The following is a 27,133-nucleotide window of genomic DNA, read 5'->3' as shown; positions in this document are numbered from 1 at the left end:
TTTATTTATTTTATTACTTTGACTATTGTCAAGCTCCAAATAAAGATAAAATTATGTAAGAGGAAATATTTTATAGTATTTAATTCACTGAAAGAATTACCCCAAAAATAGACATTACAATATGGTTATTTAATACATAAGCCCATTATTTTTTTTTTCCCTCCCCAAAAGAATTACTATAACGTGATATATATCATTATAGTGATATGAAATTACTCATATCGTGATGTAAGATTTGGGTTATATCACCCACGCCTATTAGTAAAGAAATAAAAAAGTACAACCAAAAATAAAAAAGGACAAAACTTAAACATTATGTTCTACATTAACTGTCATCTTTCACCTCAAAGGTGAAAAAGGTGCAGGTGTCACTCTAATCTCTCTTGAATCAATATATTCTACATCTCTTCCATCAACCATATTTGTGCATACACAGTCATCACACAAGATTGCACACACTGTTCTCATCCACAGCAATCAAGCGTTCAAGTGTTTTGCATAAGAGGGCTATGATACCCATTCTTATCTTTTTTCTGGGCAGAGAGAGTTCAGATAGAGTCAAAACACAGGTTGATATTAGACTGCTAATGGATCGATTGATAACAGGTTTATGACCCCTGGATTACAAGACTATTGAACCAGTGCCATCGGCTAATGGTTCTTTCCCAGACTCTCTTTAACTAATATTGGCAGAACAACCCATAAAACTTTAAATCAAAATATACAGCACTGGTGGAGAAAGCTTGTCAGTAACCAAAATCTTACATTGATGGGAAATCTTGTCGGCCCGTGAAATATAGAGACCACAGAAACAAAGAGACACTTGCAAGTAAGCAACATTTCTAGTCTAGTCTTGTCATTGGTTCATGTTTCATTATCATCTTGTTATCAGTTCAGTCTTGTTACTGGCTGTCTTATGTTGTTAACCCTAGTCTGTGTATTTATAGCCCTCACACTCTCTTGTCCATGGTTGAGTATTGTTATTGTAATGTTGTAGACTAGTCCAGTCTATTGTATATTCTAGTCAAGTTAAGTCAGGTCTAGTCTTTTGGTCATAAGTCTTTTGTTACACCTTGTAAATAAACTGCACTTGGGGTCTGTACATAATCGTCTTCGTTTGTGCACGTCCTGCCTGCCTTGCTACGCTATAGATATACTGTTCAAAATGAAGACAAATGTATTTGGACACTTTCTGGTTGTCAAATGCTAGTGTAAAATGTCCATAGTTAATAAAGGGAATTGTCTTCATAAATGCATTTTAAAAGACCAGTAATTACAAAAGAGGCTAAGAAAAGTTAAGTTAGTATTGAGAAAAGTTCTAGCACATGTTTGCAGTTGCCATTTGGAAATCAATTTGTGTGACTTGATATTTTTTTTATTTTTGTTTTTATTAATATTCATCAAAGATCATTGTGGTGAACCAAAGGATATATATCCCTTCCAGACTGAGGGAAAAATGCCTTCTTATAACTTTAAAACAGACATACAAAAACATGGCAAGAACAAAGCTTTTCTATCATCCTTTCATGATGAGTACTGAATATCTGTTTCGTAAATATGCTATTCACATTCCCTTCTTCTTGTCATCAATGTCAAATACAATCTTCTGTCATCTCATACAAGAATATGTTGACTTGTTAACCTGCTGCGCCAGAGAGACAACAGACAGAGAGACTATTTAGTTTCACCTGTCAGTCTTCAGCAGCCCAAGAGAACATCTGGTTCTGATCTATCTGGCTTGTGCCGCAGGGAAATGTCTGTTTTCCAATAAGATGCAGGATCAGCTGAACATGAGACAGGACAAAGTCAAATATTTCCCAGAGCAGCAAAACTGCTGAGGGGAAGCAGAGAAGAGAAGGAAGACAAATGGCTGTTAATTTGTATCATAGACTGTTATATGTAAATGCACTTTTCTGAGCACTGCCTTCCCACATCAATACTGGTTTTGACTAAGAAGAAGCCATATGGTAATTGGGTGGTGCTTCTTGAGGCAAAATGTTCTCCATGGGCACCTCGACCCTAAAGGAAAATGAAGGGCTAAGGTCAACTTCAGGCTAAGGATTACTTAAATAGGATTGTGAATTTTGTTTACATTTATTAGGAAATTGATATTTGCTATAGAAATAAGGATTAAGTGAGATGTAGATGAAGGTCAACTTCAGGTCAAGAGGCAGATTGGGTTATTCTGCCTTTATTACACAGTTCTGTGGAATACTCGATTCTGATTGCTAAATGGCGCCATCTAGCAGTCTGATATTTCTCTGTAATAACCGCACATTCATGCATCAGACTGTATTGCGAGCCATCTTTCCTGCTTTTCAGATCACTGTGTGATAATAAAATAATTTCAACAACTAAAATTGATGTTTCATGTGTATTTATTTATGGGGCAAGTAGTCTTGTAATAAGATGAATAATGAGCAGTCAGACGTTCATTAATTAAAAAAAAAAAAAAAAAAAAAAAAAAAAAACACCAACAAATCTCCAACGCAAACCGGAGGTGGGTTTTAGCTGTTCAGCTATTTAATTTTTCTCACATAATTACATAATTTCAATGCAAATCAATGTTTCAATATTATAAAACGTGTTAAATTGCAGTAAAATTGTCGCATTGCCTTTTCACATATGCTAAACACACACTCCACATCTTTCCGTTTTTTATTTGTTTTACTATCATTCACAAATCAGCACCAAAATGCTGTTAAACTACAGTATGTGATGTCATTTTTCGGAAAGGCTTTTGGTCCTTTTGTGTCCTCTCTGTCAGAACATTCTGACTGGCCCAAAGCAGACTTCTTATGATGACATGTCCTGACTTTGTACATGCTCAAACCATAAATCGTACAACTTTGTTTACACATAGCATGAAAACGGAAATGCAATATTACAAGTTCTCATTCCGGGAAATTTTCAGAGCTGATTTACCAGTATCTCCTAACAGGTCTTGTTCACACTAGGGCTGGGTATTGCCAGCCACCTCATGATACAATATGTATTGTGATACATATTTCAGGATTCTACATATCACAATACATCACGATACATATTTAACGATTCAATATTTCATTATATAGATTTGATTCCATTTCCAATTCATTTGGGCATATTTCAGTTATATACTGAATTCTGCTTATATACAGTATTGAAGACATTCTCTCTCAGCTAACGCTGTTATTAATACAGGGGACCTTTTAACTTGGTAAATTATAGTAATACTGATTTAACCCTTTAAAGCCTGAGCCCAAAATTCCGAAAATTCCATTCTGTGCCAGAATATGATATTCATATCTATTTTCATATTACATTCATATTCATATTACATCACACACCTGAACTGTATATACCATATTGAAGAGAAGAACTAGGGCTTTCAAATTATATAAATATATGTATGATTATTTAAGGCTAATCATCCTTTATCAATAAGATTTCACACTGCAATTTTTACAAAAACCTTCTCCGGCCACCATACTTCATCAGACAACTGTATTTTCAACCATTTTAATTACAAGCTAGAGGGAAACTTAGAGTGTATAAAATATACATAATTTTCTGGGCAATGTAGAATAGCAGACATATTAGAAATATAATCTATTGTTTAAAAGTTATGACCATTCTAGTGATTAGTGGGAAAACGGAATAAAACAAACATTTAGAATGTTAAGGTACATTTCACATGACCACTCCTCAAATACTCCTTTTGAGCACCTGTAAAAATAAACTGAGATTGCATCTTAAATTGAAGGACACAAACACTGAAATATACATTTTATGTGTTCAATAAAACACACACTTTATTTAATTTGAACATTAGAATTACACACGAATTTTACAGCAAAACATACAAAATCAAACTTTCTAACAATCTACAGTAAATACATTTTTAATAAAGAGTACAGAAACAGAATATATATAAATTCATAAATACTCAACAACTGCAAAACCTGTGGAGAGAAGAGAGGGAGAAAAGAGGGGAGGGAGAGGACGACAACACCAGTAAACACAGCCCAGCAAAGTCTTTTGCCATTACATTCCGGCGCGCAACAAGTTATTTTAGTTTTATTTCCAGTCCTACTTTTTCGATAGCATAACCAACATCTCTTAGAGGACTCTTCAAATTTAGGGACATGGGCTGGGTGGAGTGATGACGAAGGAGGGACTACAGGCTTTAGTGTATGCAAAGGGAAACTTGCATGAATATTGATACCTCCCAGCTGACGAGCCAGGTTTTCTCTGAAATCTATCTGGGTTAAGTTCACCAGTCTACGCTGATCCCCTGGTGCCGCATGAATGTGTTGCCATTTCTTAAAATATGAAACTATTGACGACTGCAATGTCTATGAAGTGAAAAAAAAAAAAAAGTCTTCCACCACTTCTGAGTTTTTTGTAGGAAGTTGTAAGATTTTATCATTTGGTCTGACCTATCAACACCACCCATGTTTTTGTTAATATCGCTGATGACAGTGGGCTGGAGGGCTACTTCTTTTGTCCAGTCGCCATCATTTTTTACAAACCTAGTAATTTCGGTTGAGCCATTCGCATTGTGGAAATTGGAGAGGCATGTAACTGCACGCGTGTCCTTCCACTGAATTACAAGTATATTCCCCTCAATCCTACACCACCTCATATCCCCACGAGCTGTCTTGCGTTCCCATCTTTTGATGTCTTTAAATTCTGCAGGAAACAGTTTACAATTCACCCTGCATATCCCACAGGCATTAGTTCCCATTTCTAACAACTTAACCATAAGAGCTGGGGTTGTATAAAAGTTGTCAAACCAAACATTGTGGCCCTGGTCTTTGAATGAATGGCTGCAGTAACAATTCAACTACTTTGGTGGCACGTCAGTGACACGCCCATCATGACTACCTGTGTAAACATTAAATTCGAGAGTATACCCCGAGTCTGATGTTGCAATTACCCATAATTTAAAACCCCACGAGTAGGCTTGCCCTTCATGTGTAGGGCTTTACTGGTTGTTTAGATCAGTGTTACTATCAGAAATAATTAATAATTATTTCTTTAGTTATTAATTAATATTTAAATTAATTAATTGAATCTAACTCATTAAAACCTCATATGGGGTTCCAGTAAATGTAGTGCGCTATGTTTAGGAGCAGGTTTGGTTATTAGCAATAACTAATAATTATCAAAGACAATTATCAATTATTAAAATCAATAGAACATTGATGAGAATCAATGTTCGCTTTTCTAATCCTTTAAATCAACAATTATCAAAGATAATCGTTAATTGTTAACATCGATGAAACATTAATTAAAATTAACACTAGCTTATTGATCATTCAAATTCAACAATCATCAAAGATAAATATCAATTATCAAAAATCAATAGAATATTAATAAGGATTAACATTGACGGGGCACCACCCTGGAATCAGGGACTAATAACCAGATTGTATAACAGTCTCAATATTAGATTGTTTTCTTAGGAAAATCGACATCCGAAGAATATCGATTTTCGGGAAAAAAAACAATGAACGAAGGCTTGAATCCGAGCACTGACATCCCGTCAGCATGACACAGGTGTATGCAAAACAAACCAAAACACTTCTCTTTATTATATAAACAAAGTTTATTTATGCAGTAATATCAATGAATAATTAATACAATGCAGTCAATAAACTTCTGACTTACAACTACAAACTAAACAGTGATATGATTAGATATGGAAATCAAAATAATCCTATAACACATGAGGATGTGTGTGTGTGAGAGAGCAAGTGTGTGTGTGTGTGTGGTTAGTACGAGAGAGAGAGAGAGAATAAAGTGACGGCCCTAAAGCCGATTTCACGATCTTGGGTGAGAAAGCAGCTGCTAGTTTATCACTCAGAGACGCGTGGACGGCTCGTAAACAGTCCCGCGTTCTTTGATTCTTTAATGGATAAACTCAGTTTGCCAGTCTCACCCGCGATGGCGGAAATGCACAACAGCCCACTGTGGTTGGACCACAATACAACAAATCTCATTCGTGAGTATTAATAATGAGCGGACATGGCGGTCCGTAAACTGTACAAGCAAAAACCTTGAAACACAAGAATAACACATTATAATATTCTATCTCTGCCCAGAATTAAACCTCTTACTTGAATCGTTTGAGGATGTAGAATGTGTGTTCATCCGTCCTTTAACTCCGACCCAGTTCCTTGAGGCTCGGGTGATGACGGGAGGCCGTTTCCTCGCTTTGTCGGCGGGCGTACAGCTGACTGCTTCTCGGTGGGCTGGCGGAGAAATCAGAAATGTCGACTTGATTGAAGATGGAAGAGAAATCTTTCATCTCTGCACTTCTGCAGGCAAACGGATGAAGATGCGGATTGCTCGGCAGTCTCCTTCGGATCCGTTAGTGTTCGGTTGAACACAGAGTAATCTCAACTCATCCAGCGAGATGGAGACTGTATGGCCACAATTTCAAGTCGGACGTTACTTCCTTATGCCACGAGGTTGCACCTGAGAGCAGCGATGAGCTGCATCTATACACTGCGAACAAAGTTGCTGGAAGCAAATCCCGGAAGCATTTCAGAGGTATTTCTACTCCTGATGATGTCATGGTTTGAGGGACATTCTGTTGTGTGCCTCATCCAATAGGAGTTGAGAGTTCGATCCTTTAGTGAGCAAGGCTTCATGGGATTTGTAGTCTGTTTTGGACTCCCTTTGTTTGATTTTGATTCGATTTTTATCAGTAAGATTTACGACCTGGTATGTGGGGGCCGAGTTAGGTTTTATGACTTTGTTAGGCCTGCCTTTGTCTTCTATCCGAATACATGAGGTCCAACACATGTATTGTTTAAATCCTGACCGAGCTTTAGACTTGACCATACGTTCATCTATTGCGAGATTTTGGTTAGGCTGAAAGAGCTGCTGGCATTTTTGTTTGAGGTGGTCCATAAGATAACGCAACTTCCTAAGGTGATCCTGATTATCCTCTGTGGTAGGGTCTACAACATGTAGAGCTGCTAAAAGAGCCTTGTAGCAGTCATGCAACATAAATCCCCTCGCCCATGAGCCCTGAAGTGACTTGGTTCCCCAATGACGATGGGAATCAGGGAGAATTGAAAACCCCATGTAAATGAGCAACCCAAGAAATTTGTAAAATTCATCGGGGGTCACCTCCATCCAAGCTCCTTGGTAGCTGGAATATGACGGACACTTTAGGATGAGCTCCCACCCCTGACGGTTTGTAAAGCTGCATATCTCAGCAACTACAGCCTGAGTAAAAAACAGCATGAAAAAGTCAATTTCTCACAACATCATATTAGAGGTTGACCACACAACCTGACGCACGCTACCGAAGTCAATACCGAATGGACGGCTAGGCTTAAATGGGAGAGGTTTTGGTGCCTGTGAATCGATATCAGAGTACGAGGGATAATAAACAGAGTCAGGGAAGCATTTACGCTTTCTATCTGACTTGGGACCTGTGCAAGAATGGTTAGCCATGCCCAAAATAACAAGAGTAACAGTGTTAGTGTTACTGTGAGTATCAGTCATATGAGAAATAGAAACAAACAATACATACACATTCATATACCCAGTTGATGGTCTTGGCTGGTGATCAGGTTCCTTCTCATCCTCCATCTCCTCATGGTGCGGGTCTTCCTGCAGTAGTCCCTGGTCCAGCAGATCTTCCTCCTGTGTGCTCATGCCCTCAAAAACAGGGAGCCATAGTCTTTCCATCTCTACAACAGAAAAAAGTACACAATTGGTAGCCAGCAGTGTGTTCTTCACAAATCCATACACTGAATAGTCACCAAAGGCTTGCAGACTAAGCAGAATGTCCAACTGCAGACAGCCCTCTCACACTTTCCTTGTGAACAAGGAAGCTACGCACAATCTAAAATCATGTCTGTGTGATGGATTGGTAAGGCTATCTGCTAAATTACAGAAAGATATCTATCTAGATATCTTTTTTATTATAATTACATGGGAAAATCAACAAGTTAGATAACTTCTCTAACTAGCAGGCCAGTTTCCAGGCAGGTCAGAACAGCGTAAAAAAAAAAAAAGTCTGAATAGCGTCTGCTTTCTGCCTCACATTACTTCAGGTGGATTTTTCAGAAGCAACAAAATTGGAAAAAAAAGTTATTGATATTTAGTTAAAAATGTACATAGTATTGTTTTCACAGAAACTGCCAAAAAAAAAAAAAAAAAAAAAAAAAATAACCTTTATGTAAAAAGAAGAGGCTCGACGATGACGGTCACATTTTTTCCCAAAAAAAACAAAAACAAAAAAAAAAACACCTAGCACAAATAAATGCTTCGTAACTAAAAAGGTTTGACTATCTTCCACAAGCAACAAAATTGGCCAAAAAAGTTATTGATATTTAGCTAAACAAATGTACATAGTAATGCTAACTAATGTTTATTTAGCAAGTTTCACAGAAATTTGCTTAAAAATACAGGCTAGCTGCCTGTCGGATGAATGCCGACAGTCATGTCATTTTTTTCCCAGAAATAACTAGCGTTACTCCTACAAATAAATGCTTTGTAACTAAAATGTTTTGACTTTCAATAGACAATATTGACAACACATGTTAAATAACTTGTCTTGCCTCGAAAGATCGCCTCAGTTTACAATTTGAAGCAGTAAATCCAACACTGGAGGTAATCTCCCGGGACATCCTCTCTGGCTACACCCAGGCAAATGGAGGATGATGATGATGACGAAACATTTATTATTCATGCCCAGTAACCCCTTAACCAATCATATGTGCTTTTAGATTATATTGTCTTGAGTATCTAGCAGTTTTCAGAAATAAAATCGGTGATTGGACGACGAAGATATTGAGACAGGAAACATGGGAATAATTGTTCCCAAATTTGAACGCTCCGGCTGGTAATGTTTAAAACATTTTAGTCGTTTTTTGTTTTTATCATTTTGGTCACATTTTAGCTTTTTAAAAATATACAAAGTCCATGTATTACATCAATTGTCTGGGTCCTGTCTGTTTGTTCTGTCATGTTTATTGTGGTGACAGGATCCTGACACTCCTGACATTCCTTGCCATGCGATCTTATGTCCAGTCTGTGTTTTCATGTTCGAAGCATGGTGTTTTCATGTTCAAAGCTTTAGGTTCGGCTCTTTTGCCATGCACTCCTGTGTCTTGTCTTTTGTGCTTTGTTTGAGCACATGGTCAATTATGGTTTCCTATCGGTCACTCACTCGACGTTGTGTTGAAGTAGTGACACTAGGGGTCACTCTTGGGAGCCCGAAACACCTCTGGTCTTTGATAAAAGGCCAATGAAAATTGGCGAGTGGTATTTGCATACCACTCCCCCAGACATACAGGTATAAAAGGAGCTGGTATGCAACCACTCATTCAGATTTTCTCTTCGGAGCCGAACGGTCGATGTTCACTGAGCTGAATTCCACGACTGTTCATTCACCTCTGCTGGATCTGACGGCACATTTCAGCGGCTTCTCCCTCCTCTGCACTGGTGCACTGCAGAGAACGCCCCTGGGGGCTTCAGCAGAAATAAAAGAGTATATTTCTCTAAAAGAGCGGCACACACAGAACGTCTTTTTAAAGACACGTCTTTTGAAAGATGCCTTTGCGTTTGTGTGTTATTCCTGGTTGCGGTCGTTATCTCTCACCTTCTGATGGTCACGATCGCTGTCTTTCGTGTCTGGGCGCTACCCACGTGGAGACAGCATTCGTGGATGGATCATGTACTCATTGCGAGAACATGACCATGGCAATGTTGCGGTCGCGGCTTGCCTTTGTAAGAAAGCAAGCCACCCCAGCGGCTCCCCGCCTCGGTCCTTCTACCTACGGGTATGAGGCCAGCACAGCTAGCACTGGGGGCGATCTGGGGACCCCAATGGGACCACCTCCGCCGGGTATCCCCCCATGGACCTCCCATTCCCCAGCACGCTCGTCTGCCCCGATCGGGCTTCCGGGTGAGTCCGCCGGCTCGTCTCATTGCGAGTTCGACCTCTTGTTCGGAGCCTGCAAAGGTGATGAGCTCTCTAGCACAGCATTGGAGAGCGGGCTCGTCCAGTCAGACATGGAAGCCTCAGCTGGGCTCCCCCCCTCGAGTATGGTCGCCCAGTCACAGGCTGATGAGGAGATGATGGACATGCTTTCCCGGGCACCCTCGGCTCTTCCCTGAACCCTCACGGCTCGATGATTGGTTCCTGGGCTCGTGGCACTGCTTACAGCCACGCCCCACCCAAGTTCCTTTCTTCCCGGAAGTGCACGAGGAGCTGAAAAGGTCGTGGGAGGCACCTTTTACTGACAGGTCCTGATCTTTCAGCTCCCCCGCCCTCACAACCCTCGATGGTGTGGTGGCCAGGGGCTATTCGGTGATTTTCCCGGTGGATCATGCACTCGCGGTGCACCTATGCCCACAGAGCGCCGCCACATGGCGTGGGTGCCCAAAGCTCCCGTCCAAGGCCTGTAGGTTTATGTCATCCCTGATGGCCAAAGCCTACAGTGCTGCTGGACAAGCCACCACTGCCCTGCACGCCATGGCGCTCCTGCAAGTCCACCAAGCCAAGGCGCTAAAGGAACTGCATGAGGGTAGTTGTGCCCCGGGATTGATGCAGGAGCTGCGCTTGGTGAACGACCTCGCTCTCCAGGTGACAAAGGTCATGGAGCAGTCTCTTGTGTGGGTGATGTCCACCTTGGTGGTCCAGGAGTGCCACCTTTGGCTCAACCTGGTCGAGATGGGAGAGGCCAACAAGGCACGATTCCTTGGTGCCCCCATTTCCCAGGTTGGCCTGTTCGGCGACACCGTCGAGGACTTTGCCCAGTTCTCGGCGGTGAAGCAGCAGACGGAGGCTATCCGGCACATCCTGCCCCTGCACGGCTCAAGATCCTGCACCTTGCCTGCTCGTTGCCAAGGGCGTCCCCCTGCAGTGACTGCACTGGCTCTGCTGCAGCCCGCCCTTGCAATCCGGCCCCGGCGTGGAGCCAACTGCAGGAAGCAAATGCCACCCATCTCACGGCCGGCCACCAAGGGACGACAAAACCTGCTGCTCGGGAGCTGGTAAGCAGACCACTTCATCCCCCGGTGGAGGGCCGGGAGGAGAATCTTTTGTTGCCTTTTCATTTAATTTTGCCCCATGCCCAAGTGGCTGCAGTAACCAAGAGTTCAGTAAAAGAGCAGTTTCCTTGTTCCTTGGGTCACATACCCGGTGTGCACGGCCATCATCACGACCACTGTCCACCATTCCATTTTGGAAGGTTTGGCGCTCCAGCGGCGGACTCCCCACCCCTGCGCGCCCAGCTGTGGCACAAATCCGCCCCGGATGTGACGGTCTCCACGGGTCACGAGGACAGGCCTCTTCCTGCCACATCCCAGGCTGTTCCAGGGGTGGTCACAAGGAGCCAGGTAAGTGCTCCGATGTCCCTGAACTCAGCACGGCCACAAAACGGCGTGGCACCTCAGACTTCGCCCTGCCGCAAGGCCCCACCTGCCGGTATATCCGACGAGATTGTCCCCTTGGTCCACCTCGCCCGGAGATTGGACGCATGGCTTGCGCATTCCAACCCGTCGAAATGGCTGGTCCGGACCGTCCGACTCGGCTACGCGATTCAGTTCACCAGGTGCCCGCCCAGGTTCAGCGGTGTCCACTTCACCTCAGTGAAGGGCGAGAATGCCACTACCTTGTGTGCAGAGATTGTTACCCTCCTTCGGAAGGGTGCGATAGAGCCTGTCCCTCCGGCCGAGATGAAGAAAGGGTTTTACAGCTCCTACTTCATTGTACCGAAGAAAGGCGGTGGGTTGCAGCCAATCTTGGACCTGCAAGTACTGAACCGGACTTTACACAGACTCCCGTTCAAGATGCTGACTCAAAAACGCATTCTAGCGAGTGTCTGGCATCAAGATTGGTTCGCAGTGGTAGACCTGAAGGACGTGTACTTCCACGTCTCGATTCTACCTCTACACAGACCCTTCCTGTGGTTTGCATTCGAGGGTCGGGCGTATCAGTACAAGGTCCTCCCTTTCGGCCTGTCCTTGTCCCCTCGCGTCTTCACGAAGGTCGCAGAGGCAGCTCTTGCCCCGTTAAGGGAAGTGGGCATTCGCATCCTCAACTATCTCGATGATTGGCTAATCCTAGCTCACTCTCGAGATGTGTTGTGTGCACACAAGGATCTGGTGCTCTCGCACCTCAGCCGACTAGGGCTTCGGGTCAACTGGGGAAAGAGCAAGCTCCTCCCGGTTCAGAGCATCTCTTTTCTTGGCTTGGAGTTGGACTCAGTCTCGTTGATGGCGCGCCTCACGAACGAGCATGCACAGTCGGTGCTGACCTGTTTGAAGGCATTCAGACAGAAGACAGCAGTTCCACTGAAATTGTTTCAGAGGCTCCTGGTGCATATGGCATCCTCAGCGGTGGCCACTCCGCTCGGGTTGATGCATATGAGACCGCTTCAGCACTGGCTCCAGACTCGAGTCCCGAGTTGGGCATGGTGCCACGGGACACATCGCGTGGCCATCACACCGGTCTGTCACCACCTCTTCAGCCCTTGGACCGACCTCACATTTCTACGGGCAGGCGTTCCCCTAGAGCAGGTCTCCAGGTGCGTCGTGGTTATGACAGACGCCTCCAAAACGGGCTGGGGCACTGTATGCAATGGGCACACAGCCGCCGGCTCCTGGACGGGCCCATGGCTACGTTGACACATCAACTGCGTTGAGTTGCTGGCAATTCTGCTCACCCTGCGGAGGTTTTGGCCATTGATCCAGGGCAAACATGTGTTAGTTCAGACAGACAACATGGCATTGGTAGCATATATCAACCGTCAAGGCGGTCTATGCTCCCGTTGTATGTCATAACTCGCCCGCCGTCTCCTCCTCTGGAGTCAGCAGCACCTCAAGTTGTTGCGAGCCACTCACATCCTGGCAACCTCAACACTGCAGTGGACGTGCTGTCATGGCAGGTTACCCTCAGGGGAGAGTGGAAACTGCACCCTCAGGTGGTCCAGCTGATTTGGAGTCGATTCGGGCAGGCACAGGTAGACCTGTTCGCTTCCCAAGAATCCTCCTACTGCCTGCTCTGATACGCCCTGACCGAGGCACCTCTCTGTATAGACGCGCTGGTACACAGCTGTTCCCCTGGACTTTGCAAATATGTGTTTCCCCCAGTGAGCCTACTTGCACAGACCCTGTGCAAGGTCAGGGAGGACGAGGAGCAGGTTGTCCTGGTAGCACCCTACTGGCCCACCCAGACGTGGTTCTCAGACCTCATGCTCCTTGCGACAGCCCCCCTGGTGAATTCCCCTGAGGAAGGACCTTCTTTCTCAGGGACGGGGCACCATCTGGCACCCACGACCAGACCTCTGGAATCTCCATGTCTGGAAGACTTAAGTGGCCTACCACCCACGGTGGTAGACAGGATCACTCAGGCTAGGGCCCCCTCTACGAGGCGCCTGTATGCCTTGAAGTGTCGTCTGTTCGCTAAGTGGTGTTCTTCCTGACGCAAAGACCCCCAGAGATGCGCAGTCGGATCAGTGCTTTCCTTCCTGCAGGAGAGGTTGGAAGAGTGGCTGTCCCCCTCCACCTTGAAGGTGTATGTAGCCGCTATAGCAGCACACCACGACCCAGTGGACAGTAAGTCCTTAGGGAAGCACAACCTGATCATCAGGTTCCTGAGAGGTGCCAGGAGGCTGAATCCCTTCAGACTGCTCCTCATTCTCTCATAGGACCTCTCTGTAGTTCTTCAGGGTCTACAGAGAGCCCCCTTTGAGCCCCTGCAGTCAGCCGAGCTTAAGGCACTCTCTTTGAAGACTGCCCTCCTGACTGCACTCACTTCCATCAAGAGGGTAGGAGACCTGCAAGCGTTCTCTGTCAGCGAAACGTGCCTGGAGTTCGGTCTGGGCTACTCTCACGTGATCCTGAGACCCCGACCGGGCTATGTGCCCAAGGTTCCCACGACCCCTTTTAGGGATCAGGTGGTGAACCTGCAAGCACTTCCCCAGGAGGAGGCAGACCCAGCCCTGACGTTGCTGTGTCCGGTGCGCGCTTTACGCATCTATTTGGATCGCATGCAGAGCTTTAGAGTCTCTGAGCAGCTCTTTATCTGCTTTGGTGGACAGCAGAAAGGAAGCACTGTCTCCAAGCAGAAGATCGCCCACTGGGTCATTGATGCCATAACAATGGCATATCACGCCCAGGACGTGCCACCCCCGGCAGGGCTACGGGCCCATTCTACCAGAAGTGTGTTGCGGCCTCATGGGCCTTGACCGGTGGCTTCTCTCTAACAGACATTTGCAGAGCAGCAGGCTGGGCAACACCCAACACCTTTGCGAGGTTCTACAATCTCCGGGTGGAACCAGTTTCATCCCGTGTAGTGGCAGGCACAAGCAGGTAAGTCCGGGACAGCTGGCCGGGTGTATCGCTTGCGCATAGCGCCTTTCACCTCCTCTGAGCTGAAGACGTGCGCCGTTGACTCCTAGTGGTGTTCACAAACTGTGTTCCCTGGATGATTTTCCTCCGAGCCCTCCGGGCTCAGTACATGTGCTAACTTAGCCCTGTACTGGGGTAGGTGCTCCACATGTGTTGGTTCCCCATAGGTAATGCCATGCGACCTATATCTTCTGCTAATTCGTTTCTCTGTTGGTAAACTGCGTCTTCCTTGGTAAACTTCTCTCCATGTTTGTAGAAACTCCTCCCCCGTAGGGTAGGACCTACCATGGGACTTCTCCACATGACATATTTCCGACAAAGCTCGGCAAGACCATGTGACATATTTCCACTCAAATACCCCCCCCCCCTGGGTGGGGTGTGGTCTCCGCAATGTCTTCCCCTTGAGAGGGATACCCCCCCGACGTAGACCTGGTGGCCCCAGTCGGTTAACTCTTTTTTTTGGGGAGAGGAAAAAAAAGAGGATAAGAGGCCACGACTGGGCTAGCCTGTCTTTTGGGCAGTTGACTTGTCCCCGAAGGGCTGTTCGACACTCATAACAGCGTTGGAGGAGGTTACGTGTCGGCCTGGTGCGCTGGCTACGAGGCACTCAGTGGTCTGCCCGTCACACACCGCCAGTTCACGTAACACAGTTCAGCCAGATGTGGCGTTTCATATAGGGACCCCTAGTGTCACTACATCGACACATCGTCGAGTGAGTGACAGATAGGGAATGTCCTGGTTACTTGCGTAACCTCAGTTCCATGGTGGAGGGAACGAGACATTGTGTACCTCCTGCCACAACACTGGACTACCCGCTGAAATGGCCAGGACCTTTTAAAAGTACTTACAAAGATATATTGAACAAGTGCTAAAACAGTACTGTGTCTTTATGAACAGTGGCAGGGACTTTGACAGAAGTGTTGTGGTCGAATGGCTTCTTGACAGCATCCATGCTATTTGTGATTAGAATTAAATGTTTATTTTGTTGTTTTTGATCAATAACTGACTTTAAAGTACAGAATTTATTTTAAAAAGATACATTATTCAATGACAAATTGATTGTGTGGATCTCGTCTTTGGACTCAAATCACATAGAAAGAGTAAAACCAAACTTTTACTCTCAACACGCAGTGAAAAGACCTCTGTGCTGAACTTCGCCTACTCACTACTCAAACACTGGTGAGTGAAATTTGAAAAATTACCAGCAAGTGGTTAATCATCACTGACATTTTTAACAGCATACACGAATTGTAGAGGGTTGTGTATAGAATAAAAGAGCAACCTTCGGATTTTAAGAACCAGCATCCGGATCGTTCAAATGCGTGTACGCGAGAGAAACCTGCAAGTGAATCCTGAGTGAATCCTGCAAGCTCAGTTTCAGTATCTCTAAATCCTCATCAAAGCATCTCCGACTGCACTGAAGAACAGCGCTTTGAGTTTGCACTTGTTTAGATGACCTGCTTCTTGATACATGATCTGAATTAGTGATGGGCATTTTTGAGTAACTTTACAGTCAAGTAATCTAACCCACAAAAAAACGAGTACCCGATTACTCGTAAATTAAAATGCATGTAAAAAATAACATGCACGTGAATCATATATTTTGTTTTATTCACAAATGTTACCAAGAATGGTATCAAAACTTCAACAAACTATGCTTTTCTTTGGGGGGGAAAAAAAATAACAATTTAAAATGAGCATTAATAAAAATGGAAAATAAAAAAAAGATGTAAAAATAACAGTAAAAAACTTTTGCTCTCACCCAGAGCTTATATAGAAACCAATACTGACGGCATGAGGGTAATGCACATACTGTACATAAACTCTGAGTCTGCAGAAAAGCTATCACATTTTTATAATTTCATTCATATTAATATTAAATGTTTTTATTCAGAAAAACTAGTGGTGAAAGTTTGTTTTTTATCAAATGCATTCTGCCTGTGTTAAAGATATTTCAAAGATATTTTCACATTTTATTAAAAAGAGAGGCCTATTATATTTATACACAACACTTTGTATCCTAATGGACTTAACTTGGATTTTGATATCCATCCGTTCTTGTGACATTGACATTTTGGGATAATGTTTACCTTTGTATCAGTGTTTGTATTTGTTTCACTTTGACCTGTGTCTGATATTTGCTGTTTGAAAAGTTTTTACTTAAATTGCGACGTTTCCATTCATGTGATTCACTGATGTTTGTGAATTGTTTGTAATTGTGGGAGACTGATGTGTGTTTTGCTGGTGTTTGAACTTATCTCTAATTAATTGTTCTCATTAAGTGAGATTGAGTGATCATGAGATAACTGACCCTGATTATTAACAGGTGAACATAATGATGTGTTTGGTTGTAACAAAAGTATTTAATTGATGTGTTGCTTATTGATGTGTGCCTGGAGAAGATAATTCTGATCGAAACGTTGCTGTGGTTTTAAAATGAATAAAAGGGAATAATTAAACAGTGTGCGGATCCACTTCAGTTTTATTTCAAAGATATTTCATGCAATCATTGAAAATGAATTTGCAATATTTTGGTGTTTAGTGTTTTTACTACTTGAGTAGCTGGTGCAGAATGAGTACTCTATTACTCGATTACTTGTGCGCATCCTTAATATAAATACACAAATAGTTGAATATAAATATCACGGTACATGGATCTAATGTATCGATACAATATCATGAGAGAAAGTATTGCGATATATATCGATATTTGATTGTACTGACACATACCTAATTCACACATGACTTTTAAACAGAAAAATTGCTTTAATTTTCTGGAAAAGGCAGCATGTGTGGAAGCTCATACTGATTCACTTTTATACTGCTTTAAAAAAAAAAAAAAAAAAAAAAACAACAACAAAAAAGGCAAAAGAAAGAGTTTGTCTTTCATGTTTTGACAATTTTGGGGGCAAATTAATCTGGTGTTGTATTGTTGTCAAGACAAAAGTTTGAGATTATTTATGATTCATTGTGTAAATATAGATTTAACCATGCAAAATCTAAAAATGATCAAGTACCCCACAGAAAATGCTTACAGTATGTACTCCATGGGCTAAGCGTAACCCCTGGTTGGGAGGCACAGTGTCCCACCATAAGCTGTTTCAGGGAAAATATAAATGCAATGATAAATATTACAATGCCCAATTTCCCTCTGACTCTGGAACAGTGAAAATCGCAACATGTAACCCCGCCATGAACTAAAGCTAAGCATTGCTTTGAGCACTTAAGCTCTGGGGCAGCAGTAGGATTTATGAGCATCTCATAAAAAACCCTTCATGGATCATCGATCTGGGAGATGTTTTGGACAAAGATGAGATGTGACAGACATCAGCATCCTGACAAGACACACATTAGAAAACTAGAGCTAAGTATTCTGTTGAGCTTGCTCAAAGCACTGCGAAGGATTAGTTTTGATTAAAGTGTCCAAAACCTGTGAATGATGACAGCGAAAGACCAGACAGATGAATCTGTCTGTCTTGTTGACATCATCGGTTTTACCATACAGCTGTTTAAAGGTGAAGTGTGTAATTTCTGTGTCTATTTCTGTAATTTCACTAATGGCAATAGCCAGAATGGCAAAAATAACTGCTTCCAAACAAGTAACTCAACTGTCTTCCATTGTCACCCCCATTCCCCACCCCCATTTTTTGAGCCAGACTTTGATAATAGTCTTTGATAGACCTCTCTAATACACAGAGCAATGTTTTGAAAGAGCCAGTGTTTACACTTTTCAGGAAGTAAACCTACAAATGGCTTCTGCACATTAAACAGTGACAGGTGAAGTATTTTAATAAATAATAATAATAATAATAATAATAATAATAATAATATAAAAAACTGAACAATGTGTGCTTTTCACAAAGAGAGCAATCTTAGATTTCTCTGTATTTGGAATTAACTGAAGATTGAGTATCTGTATGCAAAAACAAAGGAAACATTATTTTGTAGGGTATCAAAGCTCTTTAATGTTAAACACTGCTGTCTCCTGATGAGTAAGATATAGAAAGAGACAGGGAACACTGTACTACTGTGTATATGAATAGCTGAGATTGTTGTGATAAGAGTAATCCAGAGATAGACAGCTCAAGGAACAGATGTTTTAGTCTCTGCTCTGTGGAATACTGTTGTCATCTCCCTGATTGCTCCCACCACTTTGAGCTTCCTAACATCAATAGAAGAACTAGCCAGAGTGCAACATTTAACTGAAGCCAAGCTTTTACCTCAAATAACAAACTAATATTGAAGTGAGGATGTTTGGATAGTGATGAGCCATTCTTAGATCCAAAATCTAACAATACCTAAATAAGCCTGTCATTTATAATCCCAGGGTGCAGTTGCATTTCCAAAAAACGCTCATGCATGATGTAACTAATTATAGGTGAGACTCTGTCTTATGGGTCGTGGTGGACCACAGATATGCGTTACACCTCTGCCATCAGATATGATTACAAAAGCACATGCTTTAGACGCTCCTTCTGATATGAAAGTAAATGTTTCAAAATCAGTAATTGTGTGTGCTTTTGTGTCTGTGCATGTGTGTCAAAAATGTCTTCTTTCCCCGGTCAGACGGCTCCCGAAGTGTCATAAATAGTCTTTATCTTCACACCTTACTACACGTCAAACCAACCACTGAAAGTAAATACAGCACATTAAAACATAACATATGAAATTGATTAATTTCTCTGAGCATTACAAAAACACTGGCCTGTTATTGATCACTCCACATGCAAAGCAAGATATGTTTTTGCATTGTGCAGGTGCTCTGGGCTGCAGCCTCATCAGTTTTATGATGATGTATAGACATAATATGGATGCTGATGTGAAGATTTATGCTAATGACACACCTGTTTTAAAATGCAGCAAGGTCATGGATGCTGCTGCAATCAGATGTTGACACAATTGCAAATAGTAGTAGATGATTTGCCTGCTTATTATTTCTTACATGTTGTAAAATCCCTCTGTGGAACACTTCCATAAAACCAATAAATAATTTAGGACTCTTGATTTAAGTCTCATTCAAAGTTAGCAATCACTGAGCTGAGGTGTCAGACACTAGTTTGTAAATACCATGTTCTTACTGAAGTTAACTAAGGTCAGCTCTGATATCAGGTGATTTAGCTGCTGTTTTACATGAGTTGAGTGTTCCAAAACACATCAGTATGATCAGATTTGTTCCTAAATTCAATGTATTTGACCTTAAGTTAAAAGTAGAGATGCACCTATACAAAATATGTGTGCCGATACAACACCTGATTTTTTAGAACAACATCTGGCGATACCGCAAGTTTGATGGTTCTGCTTTTTTTATGCTGCCTTTGTTTCAAATTACTTTGAAATAAATGTATATAATACATTTATTCTCTACATCTCTGCATGCTGTCCGTGTTTCAGAGCAACTGGATTCAGTTATAAAAAAACACTAAACAAAAAACACAAATCCTGCCATGCTCACATATATTTGAATAAATCTCTTTTTTCTTTTTGAATGTTTTTAACTCACAATAACTGAATTCTGAATGATAAGCAATGATTTAAATTCTGCTGTCATTGTCACCCAATTCAAAGTAATTCCATTTTCTTTCATACATAGTGTCGCATATAGACATTATCTTTCACAAATAGCATGAGTTGTATGCTAATCGTTCGATGCGTATATTTCTCCCCCTTTCGACTGACAGGCAATAATCGGCCCTTATCATCTATTGTTATTAAACAATTGTCTTATATCAGATTGCACAGGCAATTGCTTTTATCAGTCAATACCAATGTTTGGCCGATGTGATGGTGCATTACTAGTTTGAAGGTGAGGAACAAATATGGATTTATAAAGGCAGAAATTGAAAATGAACATATAGGTAAACATTTAGGAATTTTTTGTACGTTCACAGTTACAATTATTTTACACACGTCTGCTGAGTTACACTCTGTGGTCAGAACACAATTAACTTTACCTCCTACTTTTCACATCATGACTGCCTGCACATTTGGTGAGGCAGAAGGGGAACCATTTGTCTGCAAAAACAGTTTAACTGCAAGATTATCTTGCAAGAAAGATAACACACAGGTCCGGGTGATGACCTGACAAAAACCACAAATACGAGCAAGTACAAAATCTGTTAGGCAGAGAACAATGGAACAAATTTAGAGCTAAAAAGATCAGCGTTCATGAGAGAATCTTGGAGTCAAAGAAATTCATTATAGGAACTGTTGCTCTGCTGCAAAGTATGTTTAAAATTTGTTTGCACCTAAAGAGTTGTGGAGGTAACAGTGAGGACACTGAGAAAGTTTCTCACACACTTCAGTCCAGATATTGACAACAGCAGATCTAACTCACTCAAAGCGCTCTTGGTTATACTATCAATTATCAGTTATCTGGTATGACAAGTTATTTTTCAGTAGTTTAGAAAAGTTTATGAGGCTTAGGCGTATTTTGAAAGCACATCCAGATTTCCATGCATATGTTTCCAGAGCCCTTTTCCAAAACACTCCTACACGACAGCACGGTGCAGATGAATGTGCCATGAGATAAAGGAGCCCTCCAAATAAATAACAGACTGCCAAACATTTGTTTGACTTCTCAATACTTGCAGATGGCATTTAAAGTGTTCTTTAAGTGTGCATCTTTGAAAACACATGAGAGAAAACAGAAGTGTAACATTAAAAGCCTGAGATGGATATAGATGAGCTTACAGCTTTTAACAGGACCAATCTGAAGAAGAGATCTCAGCACATATTTTCTGAAGCACTACCAGCATGTATGAAATGACAACTCAAACTGATTCAGTTGGAATGTTATCGAGACATAACTTCCATCATTTTGGTTAAATGAGGTCAATTGAATCACACACACTGAAGGGATGAGTTTATTCTACAAGAGTTACTATATTATGCTGAAAATTGCTTTTCTGAAAAGTAGATGTCAAGTAATCACTGTTTAAAAATGATGTGAAGTGATCTTTTCACATCACTTAGACTTGTTCTAAAATGTGCCAAAGAAATTGTACTTTCTGAAAAGAAATGTAGCGTAGAATAAATTATCTATATTCCATAAAATCTCAGTGGAAAGTAGTTGGAGATGTATATGTTCAGTTTAACTGCAATAGTAAATCTGAGATAAATTCTAGGGGCCAATGAAGGCATCCATGCAAAGCCTGTGCTTACCAACCAACTTAGGCATAAAAATGTGACGATGGCCCTGCTCTTTGGCCTTGCTACTTAACGAGTGAGAATATTAACCCAAATATTTTGCAGTTATGCTAAATGGAATCTACATTGTTACACCAGATGTTGTTTAATTAAACTCTGAATGAGATAATAGCTTCAATTCACTATGTGTTCACCCACTTCTCTTGAAAGTTGAAAGACTGTGTAAAAAGTGATGAGACTAACATATCAGCATCCCGATAGTTTTTTAAGACTTCACATTTTTGGAAGCAATATAGAAGCAAAACATCTCAAAAATTCAATAGCATATCCAGAAAGCCAACAATACATTCTTATTTTAAAAGCTGATCTTCTATTGTTGGTTTGCATGACTCCAACAAGAACCGAATACAAATAGAGAAGAATTCAATAAGAACCAAAATATTACAAGTATTGCCACAATTTGACACAATAATGTCTTCTCTCATCCAATACATCGGGGACACACATCCACAGCATCCCCCAAGTGGACTCAGTTGTAACTGCGAGATTTGGTGAGAGATTCAGAGGGAAGTGTAATTCAGCGCTGCTCACGGCAGGCAAATACAGAAATGAAAATTAATTTGTGATATTTGAGTAGTGGTTTAAATACTCGAGTAGCTGGTGCTGAAAGAGTCCTCGATAACTCAATTACTCGTGCACATCCGTACAGGAAATGTATTCATACTACTCACCTGTTCACCTGAAGAAAGTACTTTTTACGGGCTGAAATGTGTTTTATTTATCAAATGTAGTACATACTCTAACAGTAGCTACGTAAATTCTGAGCCAGCTCATGACTTGTATAGAAAGATTTCAGGTACCCACCACCACCTGGCCCTGTAGTAGCTCTTCCTCTTCCTCAGGAGCCTCAAGTGCCACATTAACAGAGGCAAATGGACGGCTGGCCATCTGCTGACTCTCTCGGATTAGATGCTGGAGAAAGAGAGAGAAAAAGATATAGAAAAAGTAGTCACATGACTTTAGATATGCCAACTGAATCTCAGGAACTCAACATATCAATAGTGAAAACCACCACATTTCACACCATAAACATTATTATATTTGCATTTTAGAATAATAGAAAACTATGAAATAACACAAATGGAAATTATACAGTGACCAAGAAGGTAAAACAAATCAAAACTATCTAATATCTTAGCTTCTTCTAAGTAGCCACTCTTTGCTTAGATTACAGCTCTGCACACAGGCTGTTCTACCAACTAATTTCATGAGGACTCCACCTGGGATGGATGGGCATTTTTTTTTTTAAATACATCCATGTCATAATTATTCAAGCCCTATTGCATGTAGCTGTTTCTTAAATATGTAAGGCTACACAAGTAATTGTTTTAAAACAAAATTAAGTCATCAATCTGCAATGGCACTTATTTAAGTTTTAAAATATAAGTTTAGCATGTAAGCAAAAATGTCTCAAAAGCTAATAGAGGAGATAATTTCATTACACAAGAAAGGTCATGGCTAAAAGTACATTTCCAAGGCACTTTAATTTCCAACAGACAAAGTTGGCAGCACCATTCATAAATTTTTTAAATATGGTAAAACAGCAACCTTCTTGGGGTGTGGAAGAAAGCAAAACTTCACCAAGGGAAATGTTCAAGAAGTAATTAGGAAAGACCTGTGGAGTCCTGGAAGAAGGTTTTTTAGACGTATGACACTAAACTGAAAATGAGTTTTAGACCCATGGATCAGCAGTACGTCTGGAGTAAGATGACAAGGTGATGACAAGAACGACACCATCCCCACAGTCAAGCATGGAGGTGGGTCAGTCCTGTTATGTGGGTGTTTTGCAGCTGCAGGAAATGGCTATCCTGACTATGTGACTGACACCATGGATTCTTTCAGGTATCAGGCCATTTTGGCATGAAAAATGTGATGCCTTCAGTGTGTAAATTGAAGCTCGGTGATCACTGGATTTTCCAGCAAAACAATAACACCAAGGATACATCCAAGTTGTCCAAAATCTGGTTCAGGGATAGGTCGTGGAATGTCCTTAAATGGCCCTTTCAGTCCATCATTAAAATCCCATTGCAAACCTTTGTTGGGATTTCAAAGAAGCAGTGGCAGCACAGAAACCAAAGAATGTCAATGAGCTGGAAGCTTTTGCTCATGAGAAATGTGTAAAAATTCTAATAGAGAGGTGTCTGAAGCCTGAGAACACTTACCTGAAACATTTATTTGCTGTTATTAAGGATAAAGGATGCTCCACAAATGATTGACTTTGGGGGTTGAATATTTTTGACGTGACATTTGTGGCAGGGCAGGGTTGTGTTCTTAGCCCACTCCTGTATTCCCTGTACACACATGACTGTGTGGCAACACACAGCTCCAATGCCATCATTAAGTTTGCTGATGATACGACAGTGATAGGTCTGATCACTGACAATGATGAAACAGCCTACAGAGAGGAGGTGCACACTCTGACACACTGGTGTCAGGAGCACAACCTCTCCCCTAACGTCAATAAGACAAAGGAGCTTGTGGTGGACTTCAGGAGAAGAGATAGAGAACACAGTCCCATCACCATCAATGGAGCACCAGTGGAGAGAGTCAGCAGCTTCAAGTTCCTGGATGTCCACATCACTGAGGAACTAACATGGTCCATCCACACTGAAGCCGTTGTGAAGAAGGCTCATCAGCGCCTCTTCTTCCTGAGATGGCTGAGGAAGTTTGGAATGAACCGCCACATCCTCACAGGGTTCTAAACCTGCACTGTAGAGAGCATCCTGACTGGCTGCATCTCTGCCTGGTACGGCAATAGCACCGCCCACAACCGCAAAGCACTGCAAAGGGTAGTGCGAACTGCCAGACACATCATCGGAGGTGAGCTTCCCTCCCTCCAGGACATATATACCAGGCGGTGTGTGAAAAAAGCTCGGAGGATCATCCGAGACTCCAGCCACCTGAGCCATGGGCTGTTCTCACTGCTACCATCAGGCAGGCGGTATCGCAGCATCAGGACCCGCACCAGCCGACTTCATGACAGCTTCTTCCCCCAAGCAATCAGACTTTTGAACTCTTGATCTCCCATGATCAAATACATCAGCACTGCACTTTATTACTCTTATATCTCACACCGGACTGTCATAAATTATATTATTATTACATTATATTCTCTCTTAACAACTTACTATCAACCGATAGCCTGAATGTCAGTACAGTACAATACAACCTACTGTATATACATTCTATATATACTTTTTTTTATTGTATAATGTGTATTCTATATTGTGTGTATTGTATACTGTACATTGTATGTTATTATTTGTATATTGTGTTGTGTGTAAATCTGATGTTTATTGTAAATTGTCTCATCACTGTCACGACTACTATGTTGCTCGGAAATGCACCCAAGAATTTCACACACTATTGCACTTGTGTAAATGGTTGTATGACAATAAAAGTGATTTGATTTGATTTGGAGAGAATTAGTTATTTTTTATTTTTAAATTTGGGTAAACTGAATTCTTTGTTCTCAAAATCCCTCAAATGTGTATTAAAAACTTACTTTGACTGTTTACTGAGGTTTTAGTTTATGTGTTTTAATTCATATCACCAAAATGTATTGCTGGTCAGGGGGGTTGAATAATTTCGATTGCAACTGTATTAGAGTTCTTTTATTTTATATATTTTTTCCTCCATAATGTCAAATCAATAGTCTATTTACCTTTACTTTGCAGTATATGCTAGTAATAACTACAAGTTATGTCAGTGCTAGTTCTCACTCAGACACTACAAGCAGTGTTAGAAGTGCTTGTTACATTTAGTGGGTATCATTTCTCTTGTCTGTTGCAGGAGACAGACATATTAGGCTATGAGAGGCAGTCAAGGTGAAAGGTGGCAGGGTCCTGTAGGTTGATTCATAGGCCCGTCACAGTGATGACTGTTAAAACAAGTCTGGGCCGTGTATGTGTGAATGTGTGTGTCATGGTCAAGACAAAGAAACTCACTAGTAGAGAATGAATGGTTTATGTTCCCTGACAAGTCCTTCAGAAGGTGAGAAGGACACTGTGGCATCTCTCACCCGAGCCTGTAAATGGCCCATGAAATGCCTAATTAACCTCCACATGCTGTAAACAATGCTTGTCTGGGACACAATGGTTGTATGTGTGAGTGTGTGTGTGCTGTGTAAAGAATGGCCTTTGTCCCAAAGATAAAAGAGCACAGAGTACATTTATATTATGTATTTGGCAAACACTTTAATCCAAAGCATCTTTCAATGCATTCAAGCTATACACTTTAACAGTACCAGTAGAGCTAAAAACAGATAAACAAACAAGCAATATTGTTTGGTTTGGATTAAACTAATGGTTAATTAATTAAAAATAACTGTAGGATCGGTCATTTATTTTTCTTTTAACAGTGACAGAAGCATTTTAAAATATTTTAGAAGTGATGTCTACAAACATGCAAGCTGTATTGTAAGAATACCATATAGTGACCATAGAGGACACTACAATATTTAAAAACATCAGAACCTGACAGCTCTGGAAACTAGGCGACATTCCCACTTCTACACAGCAATATTACACAAACAGAAGCAAATTGATATTCCAGCGAATATAAATACAGACAGACTTGCTTACACACAAAACTCACTCATACTCTGTATATCAAACACAAAACCCATGTCCACAAATGGTATAAATTGCTCCTTCTGGGAGCTGTGAATGGCTGAACACATTATTTGTGGCAAAATAGCAATAAAAAGGTAAGAACACAGTGATTCGTGGAAATTTAATGGTAGAATTCTTGCCTGCCATGCTTTGATTTCTGTACAATATGACAACACAGTTTAATTGAATAAATGTAAGCAAAATCACTGAAGCGTAGTATCCCTAGATTGCTTGATATTACATTTCAATAACTTTGAAAAAGCAGGGGATCCACTGAAGTTATGACTACTTTGCACTATTCAAAAATACACAATACACCAACGGGATTACACCTTTTTTTAAAATGGATGTAAAAATGTATTTACATTCCTGAAACCAAAGGATACAGTACATTAGGATAAATACAACAGGCTTCTTCTAGTAGTAATTCATTAATGGCAATTTACTTCATCTCCTTCAATGAATAGCACATTCCAAGGATTTATGGTAATGGTTGAACTCCACTGCCTCCAGGCTGGCTTACTAAATCAATGACACGTCCCCTGGGTTCATTCTGATTTATGTCTTAATCAATAATCAGAGGCTTATGTAATAACTCAAAACCTATAATCAACCAATTAACCAATAATGCAGACATGCATTCTCACTTTTAGACTGTCTGTACACAAAACAGCAACAACTTAATTAAATATAAACATTTTGTCATTGTTTAAATTAATTTCTCTTCCCAAATACAATTATTTAAAACACCAAGTGTAATAACAAAGCTTGAACTACAGTATCATACTAGACAGAAACCACAACTGAAAATCATCTAGACTAACTCTACAGTGACACCCAAAATAATAAATAGACCATAAAAAGAGGACAATAGATTCAACTGATCGTTATACTGTATGTAATATATAATTCAGGTTTCTTACCCTTATTCTCCAAGGAATTTCGAT

At 41.2% G+C, this 27,133-nt stretch overlaps 1 pseudogene; it reads right to left on the bottom strand.

Moving 5' to 3' along the window:
• The window catches only part of LOC127414331 (attractin-like protein 1), a 491,512-nt pseudogene that overhangs the window by 60,252 nt on the left and 404,127 nt on the right, over positions 1-27,133 (bottom strand).

This window comes from Myxocyprinus asiaticus, chromosome 23 (assembly GCF_019703515.2).
Source record: "Myxocyprinus asiaticus isolate MX2 ecotype Aquarium Trade chromosome 23, UBuf_Myxa_2, whole genome shotgun sequence".
Classification (NCBI taxonomy): domain Eukaryota; kingdom Metazoa; phylum Chordata; class Actinopteri; order Cypriniformes; family Catostomidae; genus Myxocyprinus; species Myxocyprinus asiaticus.
This window is presented reverse-complemented; position numbering and strand designations above follow the sequence as displayed.